Source organism: Trichechus manatus, unplaced genomic scaffold (assembly GCF_000243295.1).
Source record: "Trichechus manatus latirostris isolate Lorelei unplaced genomic scaffold, TriManLat1.0 scaffold00065, whole genome shotgun sequence".
NCBI lineage: Eukaryota > Metazoa > Chordata > Mammalia > Sirenia > Trichechidae > Trichechus > Trichechus manatus.
In genome coordinates, this window is record NW_004444001.1 from 9,008,844 (window position 1) to 9,018,710 (window position 9,867).

Below are 9,867 nucleotides of genomic sequence, written 5' to 3' on the forward strand. Positions count from 1 at the left end.
CCGCCCCCGCGACGCACGCGCGCACCTCGCCGGGGCGCTCGTCCCTTGCCGCCGCTTATTGGCGGTGCCCGGGCCCCCAGCCTCCGCTGCCCGGCATAGCTAAGCAACCTCTCCGAACCTAGCTTTCTTCAACCTAGGGAGGAAATTGTCAAGTGCCAGCCAAACGTGCGCGGCCCTGTGATTCTCCCATTTCGCGTTCCCGCTGTCCTCACCCGCGCCCCTCACCCCACGCCTCACCTCTGCTCTCACTGTCCAGTTCCCAGCACATTTTTCATCTATATCCTTTGCACACTTAGGGCACACTTGCCACTCCCTGCCCTCCTCCTGTCACCAGCCCATGCCTCCCCTGCTTGTAAAGCCTTCATCACCGCTTCGTCTGTCTGCTCCTTGCGTCCTCCGCTTCTTTCCCTCCTCTTTGCCATGCACAGCCTTCCAGGATCAACCCTTGGCTATCTAAATGTCCAGCCTGCTCCATACCCCCATTCCTCCCTCCTTTGTGAAGTCCGTCTTTCTCACTCTATCCTTTTCCGCAACGGATTCTGGGAAGCCTCCCTGGACAGGGAACGCCCCTCTGACTCTGTGTCTCCAAGTTCCCACTTCTGTACCCCCATTACATCCTGTTATTGGCCTCAGGCTAGTCCTCAGTTGTCCAAAGCTGGAGCTCAGATTGGGAGAGTTGGGCTGGGTGGGGGAGTAGTAGCCCCACCAGGCTAATGGCTCAGAGAAATCTGTGAAAGACAAAGACTGGCAAACATAGTTTCTTGCTTGAGCAGGACAAAAGAGCAGACGTCAGGAACGCCAATACGCATCTCTGCTCCTTCAGATCAAGATTTCACCAACTTTCACAATACTGGGGAAGCCAACACAACTTGTACAAGGCAAGGTCATGGAAGCTCCATAGACACATCCACACTCTCTGAAGGACCAAATTGCTGGGCTGAGGGCTGCAGGGACCACAGTCTCGGGGAACATCTAGCTCAACTGGCATAACACAGTTTATAAAGAAAATGTTCTACATTTTACCTTGGTGAGTAGTGTCTGGGGTCTTAAAAGCCTGTGAGCAGCCATCTAAGATACTCCACTGGTCTTACCCCTTCCGGAGCGAGGGAGAATGAAAAAAACAGTATGTAAGGGAAAGATTAGTCCAAAGGACTAGTGGACCACAACTACCACGGCCTCTACCAGACTGAGTCCAGTACAACTAGATGGTGCCCAGCTACCACAACTGACTGCTCTGACAGGGATCATAAGAGAGGGTCCGGAACAGAGCTGGAGAAAAATGAAGAACAAAATTCTAACTTACAAAAAAAGACCAGACTTACTGGCCTGACAGAGGCTGAAGAAACCCCGAGAGTATGGCCCTTGGACACCCTTTTAGCTCAGTAATGGAGTCACTCCCAAGGTTCACCCTTCAGCCAAAGATTAGACAAGCCCATAAAACAAAACGAGACTAAAGGGGCACAACAGCCCAGAGACAAGGACTGAAAGGCAGGAGGGGACAGGAAAGCTGGTAATAGAGAACCCAAAGTCAAGAAGGGAGAGTGTTGACATGTCGTGGGGTTGTTAACCAACGTCGTAAAACAGTATGTGTACTACTTAATGAGAAACTAGTTTGTTCTGTAAACCTTCATTTAAAGCACAATAAAAAGATTTCACCATCTTTAAGTTTAAAACATTGGAAGGAGGAGTCGCTAGCTCATGTAAGGAGCTTCCCACCAAACCCCTTGGCTAATTTTTCCTGCAGCCTCTATTGACCAGCTCTTCAGCCAGCCCCGGCTCAACTCTGATTACTGTTCTGAAGACTGAATTTGAGTAATGCCATCTGACTCTATTTATTTTGTTTAAAATTTTTTTTCAGTGAAAAATTGCAAGCAACATATAATGTCCAAAATGACTATAGGTTAAATACTAGTTTATGGTATGTCGACATTATGCAGCTATTAAAAAGTAACCTTTTTGAAGACTAAAGATGTCAAAAAAGCTATGTTAAGTGGGGAAAAAAGTGAGAAGCAAAGCAGAACCTACTTCAGTGTTGGCAGTGATTTTCCATGGATGACGGAATTACAGTGTATTTTTTTCTTATTGATACTTTTCAGCATTTCCACCTTTTTCACAATGCACATGTACAACTTTTATTATTATTATAAAAGAAATTCAATAACATTAAAGAACTCATAGAATAAAGTAAAAAGAAGAAAATCACCCATAATCCTACTAGCTTGATATAACCCTATTAACGTTTGACCCCTCTCTTTTCCTACCAGCTGTTCTTACAGAGGTAGAATCATAATGTACCTATAATGTTGTATCCTGCTCTTTTTACTCAATGCCATATATCGATTGTCTGCAAAAGCATAATTTTAGGTGGCTGCACATTCTATCAAATAGATATACTATAATTTATTCAACCTGGCCCTCATTATTGGATATTTAGATTGTATTTACTTTTTTGGCCATTATAAATTTATTCAACAAATATTTATTGAGCACCTACTATGTGCCAGAGATCATCCTAGGCACTGGGAGTACAGCTTCAGATAAATAGTAATGCCACCAATTTTCTTTTTATAATTTATTTGTTGCTATTGTCGAAAATATACACAGCAAAATACAAACCAATTCAACAATTTCTACATGTATGTAATTCAGTGAGGTTGATTACTTTCTTCAAGTTGTGCAACCATTCTCACTCTCCTTTTCCAAATTAGTCTTCCACCATTCACATAAACTCACTGCCCCCTAAGCTTCCTATCTAATCTTTCAAGTTGTTGTTGTCAGTTTGATCCCACATAGATAGTTCTTTAAAAGAGCACAATGCTCGAAGCAGATGTTCTTCACTAATTAAGCTAAACTACTGTTTGGTTTGAAGAAGACTTCAGGGGATGTTTTTGGTTTAAGGTTTAAAGATTATCCCAGGACAATAGTTTCAGGGATTCATTCAGCCTCAGTGGCCCCAGAAATTCTGGATTCCATGAGAATTTGAAATTTTGTTCTGCATTTCCCACCTTTGGATCAGGATTCTTCTACAGAATCTTTGATCAAAACATTCAGTAATGCCACCAATTTTCTTGTATATGGTTTTCTGCATATTTAGGTTCCTTCCTTAGAATAAAGTCTGAAGAGATGAGTGACTGAGTCAAAGAAGTTGTGATAAATGAACAATTCCTTTTCATTGATGACGTTCATTGAAATTCACTGACGAAATGATAAAGACATTTGAAGCTTTTGAAGTTGATGGCATCAGACTATATCACTCACAACCCCCTCATGCTTTGAAACTTCTGAGGTAGGTTCTGCTTTGTTTCTTTGAACAAGCATGAGTGGGTAGTGAGTGATATTGTCTGATGGCTTGTTGTCACTCTCTTCACTCCCACTTCTGTCAAATTCTTGGTGATTCTTAATAGTTCAGTACCAATATTCAGTGGGATAGATTGTTTGCAACAATGGCCATTACACTTTCTCCTATCCTACATGACCGTTTCCGATGACTTGGCTGCTCCTCCCAGCAAGAGGTGGTATCCATTTCTCAATCCTTTGAGCCTGAGCTGGCCTGATGACTTGCTTTGACTAAGAGAATGTGGCAGAAATGACATCATATGTTTTCCAGAGTCTAGGCCTCCAGAAAACCTTGCAGCTTCCACCTTTGTCTTCTTAGCATACTTCCACCATCATGTAAAGGAGCCTCGTCTAGCCTACTGCAGGATGAGAGGCCCAATGAAGGAGAACTGAGAACCCTGGCTGACAGTCCCAGCTACTAACCACCAGACATGTGAGGCCTTATAAGATTGTCCATACAAGCTTCCAGATGACTAGCCACAAAAGAGAACCTAAGCAAGATGAACAGAAAAACTGCCCTGCAGAGCTCAGCCCATATTGCCGAATGTAAGCAAAGAAATGGTGATTGTTTTAAGCCACTAAATTTTGGGGTAATTTGTTAATACAGCACTAAACAACTGATAAAACAATTTCCTTGATTTCTTCTTCTCCAAAGAAAAGGATGGTAACACCATAGACCTTGTTCCTACCAATAGCTTCACATAGCTCATAATCTCAATTTTAAGCATCACACTTCCCTATCACCAATCCCTCTCTTTCCAGCCCATGCCCTCTAGTACCCTGACTCAAACAATTCTACTACCCACTGGGATCTCTCCTAAGGGCCACATTATGAAAAAGTATTGTAGGAATCCTGGTGGCACAGTGGTTAAATCAATTGGCTGCTAACCAAAAGGTCAGCAATTCGAACCCAGCAGCTGTTCCACTGGAGAAAGATGTGGCAGTCTGCTTCATAAAGATTTACAGCCTTGGAAGCTCTATGTGGCAGTTCTACTCAGTCCTATAGGGTTTCTATGAGTAGGAATCAATTTGACAGCAGTAGGTTTGGTTTTTTTGGTTTGAAATGTATTGTGGGCCTCAGGCACTGTGCCTGAGGGATGAGTTGGCCTTGTCTCTTATCCATTGATTCTACCTCCTTTTCATTGTCCCCTACCCCCACCACATCCACCTTTCCCTCCTTACCCAGCCTGGATTCCATGATCTATCATTATAATCAGTCCCTTTCATACACCCTCAACTCCCTCCATCATATTCATCTGGGAAAACCCTAACTCTGTGACTTCTCCAGCCTGTACCCAAGCAGCTGAACATAGCTGGAAAAAACACACCTCCTTGCTGACTGGTCTCACTTTAAATTCTGACCCCCAAAAGCCTTTGCGTTGTTGACCACCAATGCTTCTGCATTTCCTTAGTATTGTGCACTCTCCCACCATCCTGCACAGCTATTTTTAACTTCTCCTCTCTCCTCCAACCACCAGCTCCTCCTTCCTTCTCTTTACTCTGCTGATAATCTTGATTCCAACTTCAGGGAGAAAATAGAAGCAATCTGAAGAGAATTTCCACATGCTTCCACCGCCTACCTGCATCTGTCTGCATATACTCTGCTGTCGCGCCTGTTACTATAGATGAACTGCCTGTGTTCTTATCTAGGCGAACTCCTCCACCTGGGCTCTAGTTCTCACCCCTGCTCATCTATGTAACGACATGCCAATTCTCCCCATCTCTTCTGCATCATTAGTGTGTCTGTCTCTCTCTCCTGTCTTAAAATAAATAACTTCCCTCAGTCCCATATTCTCTTCCAGCTACATTTTTCTGTTCCTATTTAATGAAAACTCTTCAAATATATGTGTCTATACTTGCCATCTTCACTGCCTCAGGACCTTTGCACTAACTGTTCTCTCTGCCTGGAATGTGATTACCCAGATATTTGCATAGCTCACTCTTTCATTTCAGGTTCTGTTTAAATTTCATCTTAGTAGAAAGGTCCTCCCCGATCACCCTGTACGATAGCCCACCTCCCACTCCTGGCATATTTCCCTTACACTGCTTTATTTTTCTCCAAACCACTCTTCACCACTTAACATATATGTTTATTTATATACTGATTGGCTCCCCCCGCTAGATTGTAAGCTCCGTGAGGGTGGGCACTTTGTTTTGTTTACTGCTATAATTCCCGCTGTTGATATATCACATCACATCATTGTGCTCTTTAGCATTTAATTTGCACTCTTACTTGTCTTAGTTTCCCTGTGGGTTTCATGGACAGAGTGAGGGATTTAAGATGGTGGTGTGTTCACTGCTTTCTCATAATCTGGAAGGGAAAAAAAAATTAACTTTTTATAGGCCTGGCCCTTCCATTTAATCTTGGCCACAACCCTGCAAGACAGGTATTATTATTATTCTTGTTTTATAGATGGTCTCTGGGTGGTGCAAATAGTTTGCACTTCGCTACTAACAGAAAGGTTGGCAGTTTGAATCCACCCAAGATTCCCGTTTAAAACCTCGTTGTCATCGAGTCGATTCTGACTCATAGTGACCATACAGAATGGAGTAGAACTGCCCCATGGGGTTTCCTAGGCTGTAATCTTTACGAAAGCAGATTGCCATATCTTTCTCCTGCAGAGCAGTTCAAACTACAAACCTTTCAGTTAGCAGCCAAGCACTTAACCACTGTGCCACCAGGGCTCCTTCCACCCATGATTATAGTCATTGAAAACCCTATGAAGTGCAGTTCTACTCTGACACACATGGGGTCACCATGAGTTAAAGTGGACTCGATGGCACACCATAAGTCAGAGTGGACTCGTGGTATTATAGATGAGGAAAGAGAAAGTACAAGGGATTAGGTAACTTGCCCAAGATCACAGAGCTAGTGAGTGATGCAGCCAGGGTTCGACCCAGACCTATCTTTCCCTTTTGCCATGCTATTGATCTAGGCAATTATGCAAAGAGTGGCAGATTTCATTTTCCAAGATGGTGCCACAAGATCTCCCATCCCACATACTCTTCTTACATTGTGGCTTTGACAGTCCTACTGTTGAGAGGTGGGGTTCTACATTTTCTTCTCTTGAATTTAGGCAGGCTGTGACTACGGTGGAGCCCTGGTGGCGCAGTGGTTAAGAGCTCGGCTGCTAACCGAAAAAGACTGGCAGTTCAGATCCACTAGCCACTCCTTGGAAATCCTATGGGGCAGTTCTACTATGTCCTATAGGGTCACTAGGAGTCAGAATTGACTCAACAACAATGGGTTTGGTTTGGTTTTTTGGTGACTATGGTGGAAGTGACACTATATGACTTCTGAGGCTACATCATAAAAGGTGATAAAGGTTTCACCTGGTTCTCTTGGGACCCTTGTCTTTCGAGATCTGAATTGCCATGTAATCTGTCTGATAGCCCTGAAGTCATCTTGCTGTGAGGAAGCCCAAACTAGTCTAGGTGGAGAGATCACCTGGAGAGGACCTGAGGTTACATGAAGAGAAGGAGATGTTAGCCCCCCGCTGCTCCAGCCCCCTACTATTCCAGCTTCAGCCACTAACTGACTGTACCTACATGAAAGAAAGAGTCAGAACCATCCAGCTGAGCCCTTTCTGAATCCCTTACCACAGAAACCTGAGAGACAATAAGATGATTGTTGTTTTGAGCCACTAAACGTTGGGGTGATTTGTTACATGCAGCAATGGATAACTGGAAGAAAGGAAGTAACATAATGTCAGAGGTATTTGATGGGCAAGTCCCTTCTTTCCAGGCCTCAGTTTCCCTGGTAAACAGTGGGAAGTAACTCAATGGTCTCTAAGGATGTTCCCAGCCCTGATATTTGGTGCTTATCCATGATGTCGCCATATTCCCCATTGTCCATTTTTACTGCCTCCTCAACATCCAGTCATTATCCCACCATTCCATGACTCACAGAGAGAAAACTAATGCGCTGTGGACACCAAAGGACGTCTAGAGATCTGCTGAGATCTCCTGAGGTGGAGATGTGTAGTGAAATAAAACGAACAGGATTCAGAATCTGGTTGCTGACTAGCATTGGCTGTGTGACCTTGGTGTTATGGATTGAATTGCGTCCCCCCAAAATATGTGTTGGAATCTTAACCCCTATATATGTGGGTGTACTCCCACCTGGGAACAGAGTTTCTTTCTTATGTTAATGAGGCCATATCAGTGTAGGGTGTGTCTTAAACCAATTACTTTTGAGACATAAAATAGTAGATTAGGCACAGAAGCAAGGAAGCACAGATGGGGTTAGATGGATGCCAGGCCACGTGAAGACTGCCAAGGAACAGAAGCTAAAAAGAGACAAGGACCTTCCCCTAGAGCTGACAGAGAGAGAAAGCTCTCCCGTATAGCCGGTACCCTGACTTCAGATTTCAAGCCTCCTGAACTGTGAGGATGTAAATTTCTGTTTGTTAAAGCCACCTCCTTGTGGTATTTCTGTTACAACAGCACTAGATAACTAAGACACTTGGGAAAGTCTCATAACCTTTTCAGGCCTGTTTCCTCATTTGTAAATGGGGAGACTAGTACCAGCTCTAGTCTCTAACAGGTTTGCTGTCAGGATAGAATGAGATAGTGTATGTAAAAGTGCAAGGATGTGTATATGAGGTAGGAGAGGAGGGGCTGAGATGAGTGTTTGCTGAGGCACTGGGGGATCCCTGGTAAAGTCTGCTTTGTGCCCTGGATGAGGAAAGAGGCTTGGGGACAAGAGCAATGATGGGAAACTGAAGTGGGCTATTTTAGACTGTGCTGTGACTTGTCTCTTAGCAACTGTTTCTGTTCCAGTATCTTCGGGAATCCATCCACTACTAGCGATAGAAGCTCCTTGATGTAAAAGGCGTCATTTAGATTAGGCTCCTGTCTCTGCAAAACTGTTTCTAATACACACACCATCCTCCATTTAAAGATCACCCAGGAAAGAGGGTTTATTTTTACTTCTTGGATTTTCAAAACACCCCCTCCCAATCACCTATTTCTGGCAGAGAACCATCTTTCTCTGGGTAACTAAGGCTTAAAACCTTAAGGCCATCCTTGACTATTCTCTCTCCTCCATTCCCTTATTCCAACTGGTCACCAAATCTTGTCCAGTGATCCTTCCCATGGCCCTGGGTCCATTTTCTCCCACTGCCCCAGCCCTTGTCAACACCTTCCTTACCACACCAAACTCATGGCAAGTGTTTCCTACCTGGTCTCTCTGCCTCCAGGCCCACCCCTTTCTCCCATGCACCCATTCTGCAGTGTGCTGTGAGATACACACCCTGCCACACCATTGTCACCATCTCACTCCATGGCTCAGCAGTCTGAGTTGACTCCCATTGCCCTTCAGGCTGTGTGATGTTAAGACAAGAGTACCAGAAGGTACTTCAAATCCTGGCTTCATCATCCGTAACTGGGTGACCTTCAGGAGACACCTAACTTTTCTGAGCCTCTGGGTCCTTATTGGTAAAATGAACATCTTATGTGCCAGGCACCATTCTAAACACTACATGCATGAACTCATCTGACCCCCGCAACAACCCCATGAGGTAAGTACTATGCTTAACACCATTTTATAGATGGGGAAATCAAGGCTCAGGGAACTTCAGTAATTTGATCATGTTTATGCAGCTAGTTAAGTGACAGAGTCGGAATATGAACCCAGGCAGTCTGCTTCAGAAACTCTGCTCTTAACCATTGCCCAATCCTTGGGAAAAAACAAAACAAAACACACCATTGCCATCGAGTCAATTCCAACTCATAGCGACCCTATAGGACAGAGTAGAACTGCACCATAGGGTTTCTAAGCAGCGGTTGGTGGATTTGAACTGCCGGCCTTTTGGTTAGCAGCCGAGCTCTTAACCACTGTGCCACCAGGGCTCCAACGATCCTTGGGAAAAGTGACCAGTAAAGGATAGGTAGTGAAAGCCCTCCCTGCCCCCTCTTGCTGTTGAGTTGGCTCTGATTCATGGCAACTCCATGTGTGTCAGAGTAGAACAGTGCTCCATAGGGTTTTCAATGGCTGAAATTTCCGATGTAGATCACCAGGCCTTTCTTCTGAGGCACTTCTGGGTAAATTCAAACCTCCATCCTTTCAGTTAGCCATGGAATGCATTAACCATTTGTACCACCCAGGGATTCTGAGAGCCCCCAAGCTGATACTAATCAACTCTTGGCTTTCAATTCTGCTTCATGGTACAACTTAGTGACTGTCTTCGGAGGCTTTTGGGATCAGGATGGGCTGGGAGCCTGATGATTTTAGGGTTCCTTAAGCCTGCCTTAATAGTGGCCTTTTCTACTACCAATGACCACCTTGATAGGGAACACAACAGAGAGTCCCTGATGGAGCAGGACAAAAGTAGGGTGCAGAACTCAAATTCTAGTAAAAAGACCAGACTTAATGGTCTGAGACTGGAGGAACCCCAGAAAGCATGGCCCCCAGACTCTCTGTCAACCCAGCACTAAAACCATTCCCAAGGCCAACTCTTCAGACAAAGATTAGACTGGACTATGGGACATAAAATGATACTCGTGAAGAGTGTGCTCCTTAGCTCAAGT